Genomic DNA, 16,604 nt, shown 5'->3' on the forward strand with positions numbered 1-16,604 from the left:
TCTTTCTATTCAGCTTTTATCAATAAATATGATTGTCACCTGGGATAATGAGGGATGTGCCCTAACTTCTCGATCCTCTTCCACTCTCCCTCCCTCCTACACAGCACCTGGATGAATTTGTTGCAGTGGGTACTGCTCGCCTGTGACTCATTCCATCTCACTCTGTCCTTGATCTATGTGAACGCACAGGCAATCAGCCTGGCAGAAATGCATCCTGAAGCTCTGACTCATGATTTGATCTGGCTGTAGCCTCTCTCACCCCGGACTGAAATTGATAGGTAGTGGTAAATGCACACCAGGGACCCGGCAGTGCACTCTCTGGGCTCCCATCCTCTATCCCCTAGCCCAGGCAGTGTACAGACATACATATAGTAGGACACACGTCAGCACACACAGACATAATGAGACAGGGCTGCCTGCCACGTTAGGCGTGTGTGCCACTCACAGTCAACTCCATTGGCTGAAACTGGAGCACATTCCTGAGACCTTACGCAGGCTCTGGGGTTAATACATCTCCTGCCCTATTCAGAGAGACAGAGGGAGTGAGAGAGAGACAGAGGGACAGAGTGACAGAGAGAGAGACAAGGTTGGATCACCGCTTCTCTCTCTATCTGGGAGGTAACAGGAGAGGACAGTGGTTCATGTTGCCCCTGACAGGTATATCACACAGTGTCAGAATTTAGGATACAGAGGTATGTATGCCCATTGAGACGAGCTTTGCATCAAAACCTGATGCCAGGATTGTACAATAGAGTAGACTAAAGGGAATAATGATGTAATGTTTTCTACCTGAGCAATCATTTGAAGTGGTGCAAAGGTCATTTACTTAATTTGTTGTTTCTGTTGATCTCAAGAGAAATAATTGTAAAATAATAGACATTATGGTCCAACTAAAATGACCCACAACGTATAAACGCTTTATAAAGCATTCATCAAGTATTCCCCGAAGCTAGGCTGACAGGAGCAGTACAGTTGTCATTCTGTGGGAAGTGTTGTTCAGCTCTGTTGAATACCCACATTTAATATCCACTTTATCATCCTCTGTCTTGAGAGATTTTATGTGCATTTACGGGTCTTTCCCATATAACCATGAGAGAGTTACAACGCTGATTCAGGGGTTATAGAGCTCCCATTTAGTTGCCGCTTTAGTCAAGGCTTCGATTTCTCTGTTTTTCATGGGGGTCACTCAGTGGCCATCCCCTTAGTTGATCTGTACATTCGCTGATGTCCTTTTGATTCTAGAAGCATAAGGCCCATTTGTCTTTGATAACACAAACTATTGCCTCAGTCACAAAAACCCATTAGAGGGGTTTCTACTGACCTCCATTTAACGTCATTGGAAATGTGCATTGCACAGGGCTCCTGGAGAGAAAGTTGTTTACGCTGTAATGGAGAGGCCTTCTCCTCTACCTCTGGTCCAATGCACAGGACTGTTAATGACCAATTTCTTGTAATTGCCTTCTGGGGTCTCTGATGGTAATTTGCGAATAATCAGCAACACTAACTTGTGTCAGCAGCACTTGGATTTAGAGTTTAAATTACACTGGAATATATGCTAATAGGAGGAAAAGAAATTGTATCCTAGAACGCTATTCAAACACACCCAGGATCCGAGGGGAAATGTCATTGCTGCTGTTTACCGGATTCAAGGTTTGTTTGAATAGCACACTGTTTTTCAAGTCCACAAAGAACTGATGATAGTGCCTCTTGGGAAATTGTATTTTTGTGCAGAGACTTAGGCAGAGAATAACTTGGGGCAGGTACAAACAGCTACAGCAGTCTCTGGGCCCTCTGAGACTAGGAAATCCCCCTAATCCTTGTTAGACTTCAGTGCAGCTTTTGACATTATTGATCATAGTCTGCTGCTGGAAAAATGTATGTGTTATGGCTTTACACCCCCTGCTAAAATGTGGATGAAGAATAAAGAGTTACTTATCTAACAGAACACAGAGTGTGTTCTTTAACTTCTCACGAGTCACCATCCCGGATCCGGGAGCACCCTCATCAGTAAAAAAGCTGACTAGCATAGCCTAGCATAGCGCCACAAGTAAATACTAGCATCTAAATATCATTAAATCACAAGTCCAAGACACCAGATGAAAGATACACATCTTGTGAATCCAGCCATCATTTCTGATTTTTTAAATGTTTTACAGGGAAGACACAATATGTAAATCTATTAGCTAACCACGATAGCAAAAGACACAACTTTTTTTTCTCCACCATTTTTTTCCTGCATAGGTAGCTATCACAATTTCGACCAAATAAAGATATAAATAGCCACTAACCAAGAAACAACTTCATCAGATGACAGTCTGATAACATATTTATTGTATAGCATATGTTTTGTTCGAAAAATGTGCATATTTCAGGTATAAATCATAGTTTACCATTGCAGCCACCATCACAACTCTCACCAAAGCAACTAGAATAACTACAGAGACCAACGTGAATTACCTAAATACTCATCATAAAACATTTCTGAAAAATACACAGCGTACAGCAAATGAAAGACAAAGATCTTGTGAATCCAGCCAATATTTCAGATTTTTTAAGTGTTTTACAGCGAAAACACAATATAGCATTATATTAGCTTACTACAATAGCCAACCACACAACAGCATTGATTCAAGCCAACAATAGCGATAACGTATAAACCAGCAAAAGATATTATTTTTTTCACTAACCTTCTCAAACTTCTTCAGATGACAGTCCTATAACATCATATTACACAATACATATAGAGTTTGTTCGAAAATGTGCATATTTAGCGGCACAAATCGTGGTTATACAATGAGAATAGTAGCCAAGCTGCCAACAATATGTCGGGAGAAATCTTGGGAGAGGCACCTAATCAGTAACTAATCATAAACTTGACTAAAAAATACAGGTTGGACAGCAAATGAAAGATACATTAGTTCTTAATGCAATCGCTGTGTTAGATTTTTTAAATTAACGTTACTACGACATACAGCGTGCGTTAAAGCGAGACCGCACCGAAATGAATGGCGGAATATGAGTTTTACATTTTTCAACAGAACAACGAATTAACATCATGAATAGAGCTCCCATCAGAATCTTGGGCAAGTTGTCCTTTGTCCAAAAGAATCGTTGCTCGGTTGTAGATTGTCGCCTTCAACTTTGGAATTAGCAGTAAACATTAGCCATGTGGCTAAGACGTGTCCAACTCACTAGAACGCAGCACAAATAAATACCCGAAAATCGCAATATACTGATATAAACTGATATAACTCGGTTTAAAATAACAACATTATGATGTCTTTAACACCTATATTGAATAAAAACAGAGCCGGATATATCTAAGGGCTATAACCGGAGCTTTCTAGAACGACATCCTGAGGTCCTTTTTGCGTCATGGCGAAGAGAAGAAAGGAAGTACACCACGTTGCCAGCCTATTTATAAGGCCTCAGATCTGTCTAGCGACTCCATTTCAATTCTCACTATTCGCTGACATCCAGGGGAAGGCGTATGCAGTGCATCTCAACCAATAGAATACATGCAAATTAACCTGTTATGGCTGCAAGGGGCAGTATTGAGTAGCCAGTTAAATCGTGCCCATTTCAAACGGCCTCGTACTCAATTCTTGCTCGTACAATATGCATATTATTATTACTATTGTATAGAAAACACTCTCTAGTTTCTAAAACCGTTTGAATTATTTCTCTGAGTGAAACAGAACTCATTCTGCAGCACATTTGTCATCTACAAGACCCTGCTAGGTAAAGTCCCCCCTTATCTCAGCTTGCTGGTCACCATAGCAGCACCTACCTGTAGCACGCGCTCCAGCAGGTATATCTCTCTGGTCACCCCCAAAACCAATTCTTCCTTTGGCCGCCTCTCATTCCAGTTCTCTGCTGCCAATGACTGGAACGAACTACAAAAATCTCTGAAATTGGAAACATTTATCTCCCTCACTAGCTTTAAGCACCAGCTGTCAGAGCAGCTCATAGATTACTGAACCTGTACATAGCCTATCTATAATTTAGCCCAAACAACTACCTCTTTACCTACTGTATTAATTTATTTATTTTTGCTCCTTTGCACCCCATTATTTATATCTCTACTTTGCACTTTCTTCCACTGCAAACCAACCATTCCAGTGTTTTTTTTACTTGCTATATTGTATTTACTTCGCCACCATGGCCTTTTTATATTTGTATTTATTTTTATATATATTTTGTTTGCCTTCACCTCCCTTATCTCACCCCACTTGCTCACATTGTATATAGACTTATTTTTTCACTGTATTATTGACTGTATGTTTGTTCTACTCCATGTGTAACTATGTGTTGTTGTATGCATCGAACTGCTTTGCTTTTTCTTGGCCAGGTCGCAATTGTAAATGAGAACGTGTTCTCAATTTGCCTACCTGGTTAAATAAAGGTGAAAAAAAATAAAAAAAAATAAACATTTCCTGATCAGGAAGTGGAATGTCAGAAATCGATGCTCAGTTCAACTTCCTGCCTATACATGGGCATGATACATAAGAGTCTACGTACACTTCATACACCTTCCCCTGGTTGTCAAGAGGCGGTGAGAGAAGAAATTTCGTGTTTATCTTGGTCTGAGGTGGAATAAAAGCTCTTTGTTTGACGTGACCGTCCATATCCTGTTTCTGGAGCGTGCGAAAGAGGACATGGATTTGCCTTCTGTTTAGCTGTCGTTATGAACGACTAACATCTCCGGGATAGATTTTATTTGATACATGTGACCATATCATCGTAAAGTATGTTTTTTTCAATATAGTTTCATCAGATTATTGAAAAATTTTCGGGAGTTTTGCCGTGTTCCGTTCTCTGACTTTGTTGACGTTGGAGAACTTTGTGCCACTTGGCAAGTGCGCTTCCTAAATCGAGAGGGAAAATGAAGGTTCTAAATCCAAACACCGACTGTTCTGGACAAAGGACACCTTGTCCAACATTCTGATGAAAGATCAGCAAAAGTAAGAAACATTTTAGGATGCTATTTCATATATCTGTCGAACTGTGTACTAGTCGTGGACGGCCAACGTTTTGGCTACTCTAAGCTATACCGAAGCTGCATAACGTAATTAAGTTATTTTTAGAATTCTAACACTGTGATTTCATTAATAACTAATGGATCTATCATTTCCTATACAACATGTATTTTTTAGTTATGTTTATGAATAGCTATTTGGTCAGAATATGTGTGTCAGAAAAAGTGTCAGTAAAATATCCGAACGTTGTGGGAAATAGTAGCTACGTTAGCATAATGGGTAACCACTGATTTCAGCTCTAAATATGCACATTTTTGAACAAAACATAAGTGTATGTATAACCTGATGTTATAGGACTGTCATCTGAGGAAGAAAATCAAGGTTAGTCAAAAATTATATATATTTTGCCTGTTTGTTACGATCGCTTACTTTTGCTACTGGGAAATTGCTTGTGTTTTTGGCTATTGTGGCTACGCTAATATAACGCTATATTGTGTTTTCGCTGTAAAACACTTGATAAATCGGAATTATTGTCTGGAATCACAAGATGCCTGTCTTTCAAATGCTGTACACTATGTATTTTTCAGAAATGTTTTATGATGAGTATTTAGTTATTTGGCGTTGGTGTCTGTAATTTTTCTGTCTGCTTTCGGTGCAATTTCTGACTGTAGCTGCAATGTAAACTATGATTTATACCTGAAATATGCACATTTTTCTAACAAAACATATGCTATATGTAACAGATGTATAGTGTACTCTCCATGCGTTGTGTTTTCTAATAATAAATAACTTCGGCCAGTGGTCCCAGTTGAGCATCATTTATTTCTGCTGTTGTTAAATGGGAAACAGCACGTTAGTTGTGCAGGGCTTAACAGTGTTGATGGCTGTCGATGGCAAAATCCCTTGCATCACATTTTCATACTGGGGAACAAAATACAAAAATACAATACAAAATATAACATGTGTAAATACCTGTTGTTAAATGGGAAACAGCACGTTAGTTGTGCAGGGCTTAACAGTGTTGATGGCTGTCGATGGCAAAATCTGTAGCATGAAGACAACTGTGTTAGCCGTGGCTTATGTGACCATGACATCGGTGTATGCTAGCTAACACAATTATTTACAGCAATCATATGCCAAAGCACATCCCAGAAAGCCCCTCAATCCCTAACAGGTACCATATACCCACACATGTATAAAATCAGTAACGTACAGCAAACTTGTACACATTGTAAAATAGAAAATAGAAAACAGTATTCAGAATGTGACCTACCCCTTGCATCACATTTTCATACTGGGAAGACCTGACATTCGCGATCTCCCCCTATCTGCAAGTGGGGCCAATCACAACACCCCTTATTGTCATCAGAATTGAACTATCCAATAAGAATGCTTGAACATCAAATACACATTTCTTTAGAGGCAAGTGGAAACATAACCAACCCTGTTACATATACAATAAATATGTTATCAGACTGTCATCTGATGAAGTTGTTTCTTGGTTAGTGGCTATTTATATCTTTATTTGGTCGAATTTGTGATAGCTACTGATGGAGTAAAAAACTGATGGAGTAAGAAAAGTGGTGTCTTTTGCTAACGTGGTTAGCTAATAGATGTACATATTGTGTCTTCCCTGTAAAACATTTTAAAAATCGGACATGTTGGCTTGATTCACAAGATGTGTACCTTTCATATGCTGTATTGGACTTGTTAATGTGTGAAAGTTAAATATTTAAAAAAAATATCTTTTGAATTTCGCGCCCTGCACTTTGAGCTGGCTGTTGTCATAAGTGTACCGGTGTCGGGCTTGCACGCCAAACAGGTTAATAAACCGACCTCAGAACAGCTTGCAGATTTCAGCATTCTCACATCCTCATAGGAAAATTGCTCCAACTCGAGTTCTGTTTTACTCACAGATATAATTCAAACGGTTTTAGAAACTAGGGAGTGTTTTCTATCCAATATCTTATCCTATCCTATCCTAATCCAAAGATGAATAACTGGAGGCAGATTACGTCACAGTATCTACAACGATGTATAGTCACTGCTAGTAACCAACTTTGCAGATATTGGCATGACCTACTAGTGTAATAAATGCAAACCTGAAAGATCTTAGCAACAAACAATTATAGTGTTGCTTAAATAAAAAAGAACATTGAATACATATTTGTAGTTTCTTTGGTGTATGTAACGAGAGAGAGAAAGGTGAAAGATAACCCCAACTCAGTGCTTGACTTGGGCAGGAACTCACCGGAGCTGAGTACTGGCACCTCAAATATTCCACTGCTTGAGCACCTGTTCCTCTCATAGAATACTAGATAAACATTATTGCAGAGTTCCTGCACCTAAATATAAACAGTGCCAGCACCCAAAAAGAGTACCGGCACCTATTTCAGTCCAAGTCAAGCACCGCTTCTACTCCCAATAGCCCAATAGTCTACTCTCTCTTGCCCTCCCACTAAGTCTCTTGGAAGGACATGGGGTGTCAGCTGATTCCTAATCTGCTCCCCTTCTCGCTCTGTGCTCACACATCAAGCGTCAGATTGATCTGTGCAATCACATGGAAGCCCCTTGACAAATCATGCTATGTTAGACCTGTGCGAGGAGTGTGTGTGTGTTTTGTGTGTGTGTGTGTGTCTGCGTGTGTGTGTGGGGAGATCCGTTTATTGCAATCAGGTGAAGTCATTTACTCGTGACTTACTGGTCCACTGTGTCGAGGGAGGTTGGCTGGAAGACACATGTTTTGTGACGAGATGATTTCAGTAACATGCCTTACTTTGATTAGTTAAGAAAACCCACAATGAGATCAAACACAAAAATAGTAACCTTATGTAATATGTGCACAGCTGAATGTGGTACTGTTATATTAAGAACAAGAACAAGAACCCACAGACCACCGATCTTTATGCACATTCAAAGAAGGATGATGTCAGTTTTATAATTTGTGCACAGTACAGTATAGTTATGTAATGCTTTATAATGTTAGATATTCTCTCTCTTACAGACACACTCTCTAGCTCCCATTTAAGCAGATACTGTGCTCTCTCTCTCTCTCTCTCTCTCTCTCTCTCTCTCTCGCTCTCGCTCTGTCACGCCCTGACCTGAGAGAGCCTTTTTATTTCTCTATTTGGTTAGGTCAGGGTGTGATTTGGATGGGCATTCTAGTTTTTCCATTTCTTTGTTGGCCGGGTATGGTTCCCAATCAGAGGAAGCTGTCTATCGTTGTCTCTGATTGGGGATCATACTTAGGCAGCCATTTTTCCACCTTTAGACGGTCTACAGTCCAGAGTCTCCAGCGACGGTCGGCAGTCCGGAGCTATCAGCGACGGTCGGCAGTCCGGAGCCACCAGCGACGGTTCCCTGTCCGGAGCTTCCAGCGACGGTTCCCAGTCCGGAGCCTTCTGCGACGATCTACGGTCCGGAGTCTCCGGCGACGATCCACGGTCCGGAGCCTCCGGCGACAATCCAGGGTCCGGAGTCCCCGGCGACGATCCACGGTCCGGAGTCCCCGGCGACGATCTACGTTCCGGAGCCTCCGGCGACGATCCACGGTCCGGAGCATCCGCGACGATCCACGGTCCGGTTCCTCCGCCGACAATCCACGGTCCGGTTCCTCCGACGACGATCTACGGTCCGGAGTCCCCAGAAACGATCTATATGGATCATATCTCTTTTTCAAGGCTGAGGGAACTGTGATTTTTGTCAGTACTGGGATCATAAATCAAATCAAATTGTATTGGTCACATACACATGGTTAGCAGAAGTTAATGCGAGTGTAGCAAAATGCTTGTGCTTCTAGTTCCGACAGTGCAGTAATATCTAACAAGTAATCTAACAATTCCACAACAACTACCTGATACACACCAATCTAAAGGGATGGAATAAGAATATGTACATATAAATATATGGATGGGCGATGACCGAGAGGCATAGGCAAGATGCAAAAGATGGTATACGATACAGTATATACATATTGTGGCAGCCGGCAGGGAGTGGTGATTGAGGGGAGATATCTGGCAGTCCGTTGGCTCCATCCCCGGGCCTTATATGGACTTCTTGCCCCAACGAGGCAAGACTGTAACTCGTTAAGCCAGGGAGGGTTTGGAGATAAAAGGGGGAAGCAGCCTGCAAAACAGGGGAGAGTAGGAGAGAACCAAGCGTGATATGAAGAGTGGGAGAAGAGAGCACACTATCTGTGAGATTACATTGTGACCTGGACTGTCGGACTAACCCCCTTGTGTACTGGACCGGATTGGCTGAGAACCTGAGTGTGAGGATTACCCCAGGGAAAAGGAACAGACAAAGAGAACAGCTTGTGGACTGTGAGGTGATCAGTGAATGTCCCCTTCTTTCCCCATGTACAAAAATCCCTAATAAACTTCCCCTTAGCATTCTATTTGTGCTACTAGTGCCTGTTTGTTATTTAACTTGGTGATGTGGAAACCCCACACCCTTGATCCTGCTACAATGTACAGTCGTGGCCAAAAGTTTTGAGAATGAAAAATAATATTTGTGTCACAAAGTCTGCTGCCTCAGTTTGTATGATGGCAATTTGCATATACTCCAGAATGTTATGAAGAGTGATCAGATTAATTGCAATTAATTGCAAAGTCCTTCTTTGCCATGCAAATGAACTGAATACCCCAAAAACATTTCCACTGCATTTCAGCCCTGCCACAAAAGGACCAGCTGACATCATGTCAGTGATTTTGTCGTTAACATAGGTGTGAGTGTTGATGAGGACAAGGCTGGGGATCACTCTGCCATGCTGATTGAGTTTGAAAAACAGACTGGAAGCTTCAAAAGGAGGGTGGTGCTTGGAATCATTGTTCTTCCTCTGTCAACCATGGTTACCTGCAAAGGAAACACGTGCTGTCATCATTTCTTTGCACAAAAAGGGCTTCAGAGGCAAGGATATTGCTGCCAGTAAGATTGCAGCTAAATCAACCATTTATCGGACCATCAGAAACTTCAAGGAGAGTGGTTAAATTGTTGTGAAGAAGGCTTCAGGGCGTCCAAGAAAGTCCAACAAGCGCCAGGACCGTCTCCTAAAGTTGATTCAGCTGCGGGATCGGGGCACCACCAGGACAGAGCCTGCTCAGGAATGGCAGCAGGCAGGTGTGAGTGCATCTGCACGCACAGTGAGGCAAAAACTTTTGGAGGATGGCCTGGTGTCAAGAAGGGCAGCAAAGAAGCCACTTCTCTCCAGGAAAAACATCAAGGACAGAATGACATTCTGCAAAAGGTACAGGGATTGGACTGCTGAGGACTGGGGTAAAGTCATTTTCTCTGATGAATACCCTTTCTGATTGTCTGGGGCATCCGGAAAAAAGCTTGTCCAGAGAAGACAAGGTGAGCGCTACCATCAGTCCTGTGTCATGCCAAAAGTAAAGCATCCTGAGACCATTCATGTATGGGGTTGCTTCTCAGCCAAGGGAGTGGGCTCACTCACAATTTTGCCTAAGAACACAGCCATGAATAAAGAATTGTACCAACACATCCTCCGAGAGCAACTTCTCCCAACCATCCAGGAACAGTTTGGTGACGAACAATGCTTTTTCCAGCATGATGGAGCACCTTGCCATAAGGCAAAAGTGATAACTAAGTGGCTCGGGGAACAAAGCATCAATATTTTGGGTCCATGGCCAGGAAACTCCCCAGACCTTAATCCCATTGAGAACTTGCGGTCAATCCTCAAGAGGCGGGTGGACAAACAAAAACCCACAAATTTTGACAAACTCCAAGCATTGATTATGTAAGAATGGGCTGCCATCAGTCAGGATGTGGCCCAGAAGTTAATTGACAGCATGCCAGGGTGGATTGCAGAGGTCAACACTGCAAATATTGACTCGTTGCATCAACTTCATGTAATTGTCAATAAAAGCCTTTGACACTTATGAAATGCTTGTAATTATACTTTAGTATTCCATAGTAACATCTGATAAAAATATCTAAAGACACTGAAGCAGCAGACTTTGTGAACATTTATATTTGTGTCATTCTCAAAACTTTTGGCCACGACTGTAAAGTGACTAGTGATCCATATATTAAAGTGTCCAATGATTTGAGTCTGTATGTAGGCAGCAGCCTCACTGTGTTAGTGATGGCTGTTTAATAACAGTCTGATGGCCTCGAGATAGAATCTGTCTCTCGGTCCCAGCTTTGATGCACCTGTACTGACCTCACCTTCTGGATGGTAGCGGGGTGAACAGGCAGTGGCTCGGGTGGTTGTTGTCCTTGATGATCTTTATGGCCTTCCTGTGACATCGGGTGCTGTTGGTGTCCTGGAGGGCAAATAGTTTGCCCACGGTGATGCTTTGTGCAGAGACCGCACGACCCTCTGGAGAGCATTGTAGTTGAGGGTGGTGCAGTTGCCGTACCAGGCGGTGATACAGCCCGACAGGATGCTCTCAATTGTAAAAGTTTGTGAGGGTTGTAGGTGACAAGCCATATTTCTTCAGCCTACTGAGGTTGGAAAGGCACTGTTGTGCCTTCTTCACCACACTGTCTGTGTGGGTGGACCATTTCAGTTTGTCCGTGATGGGATAGGGCAGTGTGCAGTGTGATGGCGATTGCATTGTCTGTGGACCTGTTGGGGCATATGCAAACTGAAGTGGGTCTAGGGTGGCAGGTAAGGTTGAGGTGATATGATCCTTGACTAGTCTCTCAAAACACTTCATGATGACAGATGTGAGTCATTTAGTTCAGTTACCTTTGCCTTCTTGGGTACAGGAACAAAGGTGGCCATCTTGAAGCATGTGGGGACAGCAGACTGGGATAGGGAAAGATTGAATATATCCGTAAACACACAATCTAGCTGGTCTGCGCATGCTCTGAGGACGCGTTTAAACGTCTTACTCACGTTTAAACATCTTACTCACGTCTGCCACAGAGAAGGAGAGGGGGGGCCCACAGTCCTTGGTAGCGGGCTGCGTCGGTGGCACTGTATTATCCTCAAAGCAGGAAAGAAGGGGTTTAGTTTGTCTGGAATCAAGACATCGGTGTCTCTGACGTGGCTGGTTCTTTTTGTAGTCCGTAATTGCCTGTAGACCCTGCCACATACACTACCGTTAAAATGTTTAGATTCACTTAGAAATGTCCTTGTTTTTGAAAGAACCACATTTTTTGTCCATTGAAATAACATCAAATTGATCAGAAATACAGTGTAGATATTGTTAATAATGTCAATGACTATTGTAGCTGGAAATGGCAGATTTTTAATGGAACATCTACATAGGCGTACAGAGGCACATTATCAGCAACCATCACTCTTGTGTTCCAATGGCACGTTGTGTTAGCTAACCCAAGTTTATCATTTTAAAAGGATAATTGATTATTAGAAAACCCTTTTGCAATTATGTTAGCGCAGCTGAAATCTGTTGTCCTGATTAAAGAAGCAATAAAACTGGCCTTCTTCAGACTAGTTAGTATCTGGAGCATCAGCAGTTGTGGGTTCAATTACAGGCTCAAAATGTCCAGAAACAAATAACTTTCTTCTGAAACTCATCTGTCTTTTCTTGTTCTCAGAATTGAAGGCTATTCCATGTGAGAAATTTCCAAGAAACTGAAGATCTTGTACAATGCTGTGTACTACTCCCTTCACAGAACAGCGCAAACAGGCTCTAACAAGAATAGAAAGAGGAGTGGGAGGCCCCGGTGCACAATTGAGCAAGAGGACAAGTACATTAGTGTCTAGTTTGAGAAACAGAAGCCTCACATGTCCTCAACCGGCAGCTTCATTAAATACTACCCGCAAAACACCAGTCTCAACGTCAATAGTGAAGAGGCGACTCCGGGATGCTGGCCTTCTATGCAGAGTTTCTCTGTCCAGTGTCTATGTCCTTTTGCCCATCTTAATCTTTTATTGGGTAGTCTGAGATATGGCTTTTTCTTTGCAACTCTGCCTAGAAGGCCAGCATCCAGGAGTCGCCTCTTCACTGTTGACGTTGAGACTGGTGTTTTGCGGGTACTATTTAATGAAGCTGCCAGTTGAGGACGTGTGTACTTTTCTTTCAAAAACAAGGAAATTTCTAAGTGACCCCAAACTTTTGAACGGTAGTATATGTGACTCCACTTTGCCCCCTTTACCGACATGTTGCTTGTTTGATTGCCTTGTTGAGGGAATAACTACACTGTTTATATTTGGCCATGTTCCCAGTTACCTTTCCATGGCTAAACGCGGTGGTTCGCGCTTTCAGTTTTCCGCGAATGCCACCATCTATCCACGGTTTCAGGTTAGGGTAGGATTTAATAGTCGCAGTGGGTACAACATTTCCAATGCACTTCCTTATAAACTCAATCAGCATATACATCAATGTTATTCTCTGAGGCTGCCCGGAACATTTCTCAGTCCACGTGATCAAAACGATCTTGAAGCGGGTATTCCGACTGGAATTACAATATGCTTCCTGAATATTTGAGCAACTGCACAATGGTCTGTGAAGAGACTGGTACTGCCCCTTACAGGGTAAGGGGCAGTACCAGGGTAAGGGGCAGCACCAGGGTAAGGGGCAGCACCAGGGTAAGGGGCAGCTCCGGACTGAGGAATGGCAGCTCCGGACTGAGGGACTGCAGCTCCGGACTGAGGGACTGCAGCTCCGGACTGAGGGACTGCAGCTCCGGACTGAGGGACTGCAGCTCCGGACTGAGGGACGGCCCATGGCTGGCTGACAGATCTGGCTGCTCATGGCTGGCTAACGGATCTGGCTGCTCATGGCTGGCTGACTGATCTGGCTGCTCATGGCTGGCTGACTGATCTGGCTGCTCATGGCTGGCTGACGGATCTGACTGCTCATGGCTGGCTGACGGATCTGGCTGCTCATGGCTGGCTGACGGATCTGGCTGCTCATGGCTAGCTGACGGATCTGGCTGCTCATGGCTAGCTGACGGATCTGGCTGCTCGTGGCTAGCTGACGGATCTGGCTGCTCGTGGCTAGCTGACGGATCTGGCTGCTCATGGCTAGCTGACGGATCTGGCTGCTCGTGGCTAGCTGACGGATCTGGCTGCTCGTGGCTAGCTGACGGATCTGGCTGGTCGTGGCTAGCTGACGGATCTGGCTGGTCGTGGCTAGCTGACGGATCTGGCTGCTCATGGCTAGCTGACGGATCTGGCTGCTCATGGCTGGCTGACGGATCTGGCTGCTCATGGCTAGCTGACGGATCTGGCTGCTCATGGCTAGCTGACGGATCTGGCTGCTCATGGCTGGCTGACGGATCTGGCTGCTCATGGCTGGCTGACTGATCTGGCTGCTCCTGTCTGGTTGGCGGCTCTGGCAGATCCTGTCTGGTTGGCGGCTCTGGCAGATCCTGTCTGGTTGGCGGCTCTGGCAGATCCTGTCTGGTTGGCGGCTCTGGCAGATCCTGTCTGACGGACGGCTCTAGCGGCTCCTGTCTGGCTGGCGGCTCTAGCGGCTCCTGTCTGGCGGACGGCTCAGTGGGCTCATGGCAGACGGGCGGCTTTGCAGGCTCATGGCAGACGGGCGGCTTTGCAGGCTCATGGCAGACGGATGGCTCAGATGGCGCTGGGGAGACGGATGGCTCAGATGGCGCTGGGGAGACGGATGGCTCAGATGGCGCTTGGCAGACGGGCAGTTCAGTCATCGCTGTGCAGACGGCAGACTCCTGCCGGCTGAGGCGCACTGTAGGCCTGGTGCGTGGTGCCGGGACTGGTGGCACCGGGCTGGGGACACGCATCTCAGGGCTAGTGCGGGGAGCAGCAACAGGACGCACAGGACTCTGGGGACACACAGGAGGCTTGGTGCGTGGTTTAGACACTGGTGGTAAAGGGCTGGAGACACGCACCATATAGCTAGTGCGTGGAGGAGGCACTGGTGGTACTGGGTTGGGGCGGGGAGGTGGCGCCGGAAATACCGGACCGTGCAGGCGTACTGGCTCCCTTGAACGCCGAGCCTGCCCAACCTTACCTGGTTGTATGCTCCCCGTCGCCTGACCAGTGCGGGGAGGTGGAATAACCCGCACCGGCCTATGTAGGCGAACCGGGGACACCATGCGTAAGGCTGGTGCCATGTACGCCGGCCCGAGGAGACGCACTGGTGACCAGATGCGTTGGGCCGGCTTCATGACATATGGCTCAACGCTCAGTCTAGCCCGGCCGATACGTGGAGCTGAAATGTACCGAACCGGGCTATGCACGCGTACAGGAGACACCGTGCGCTCTACTGCGTAACACGGTGTCTGCCCGTACTCCCGCTCTCCATGGTGAGTACAGGGAGTAGGCGCAGGTTTCCTACCTGACTTCGCCACACTCCCTTTAAGGCCCCCCCCAAGAAATGTTTGGGTTGTACTCACGGGTTTCCAGCCTTGTCTCCGTGCTGCCTCCTCATATCGCCTCCTCTCGGCTTTAGCTGCCTCCAGCTCTTCACGAGGAAGGCGATATTCTCCCGGTTGAGCCCACGGCCCCTTACCATCCAGTATCTCCTCCCATGTCCATGAATCTTGTGTAGGTAGGTCCTGTTGCCGCTTTCCATGCCGCTTGGTCCTATAATGGTGGGTAATTCTGTCACGATCGTGTGGAGGATTGACGGACCAAAACGCAGCTTTAGGAAAATAAGCCATCTCCTTTTTATTAACGAAGAAGGCAAACGAAACAAAAACACTTAAACACTAAACAAAACAAGAAAACGATCGTGAAGCTAAACAACGATGTGCACACACTGGCTACAAACGTATCACATAGACAATTACCCACAACCAATGAGAGCCTATGGCTACCCTAAATAAGGCTCCCAATCAGAGACAACCGAAATCAGCTGTCTCTAATTGGGAACTCATTCAGGTAACCATAGACTCTCCTAGACCACTAAACATACATAGACAACACTAGACACATGTACTCCACACAAACCCATATACTATACAACAACCCCTTTACCATAAAAAACACCCAAAACCAACAAAACACAAACATTCCCCATGTCACACCCTGACCTAACTAAAATAATAAAGAAAACAAAGAATACTAAGGCCAGGGCGTGACATGATGAAAATTGGTTATTGCTGTCATAGCTTGAGGATGTGTCTGCGAGCTGTCATTATGCCTCAACTTTCCCTCCTTCTTTCATGCGTCAATCCCAAAGGAGCCTATGTCCTATTTAAAAACATATTAATGTGTTGGATAATATAACCAGCCACTCACATCAACTCAAAAGGGCCCTTCTGAGCCAATAACTTTAATTATCTTTATCTGGAACCACCCCAAATAAAAAAGGACGCAGACAAATATATAATTATATTGTTTCTAAAGGATGTGTCTTGAGGTCGACCATTGTTAGCAGTCTGGTTGAAGACATGTTTGGCGCGGTCAGAAAGTCTACTCAGAGAGTTCGGTCCAGGTGTTTGGAGACAGAGAGTGTTGTGTGTTGGGAGGTCCAAACAGCTGACTGACCCCCCCCCCCCATTGAGTTGTCCAGCAGAGAGGATGTCGCCGGCGGCCCCAGACTGTTTCTCTCCCCTGGAGGATCTAACCCGCCCCATCTGCTGTGACATCTTCAGGGACCATATCCTCTCCTGTAGAGCTCCAGCTTCTGCGTATCCTGCCTTGAGCAGATCTGGAGGCCAGGAGGGCCAACCTGGCCCTGAGACCCTGCTGATGGAGAGGAAGCAGTT

This window comes from Salvelinus fontinalis, chromosome 31 (assembly GCF_029448725.1).
Source record: "Salvelinus fontinalis isolate EN_2023a chromosome 31, ASM2944872v1, whole genome shotgun sequence".
Classification (NCBI taxonomy): Eukaryota; Metazoa; Chordata; class Actinopteri; order Salmoniformes; family Salmonidae; genus Salvelinus; species Salvelinus fontinalis.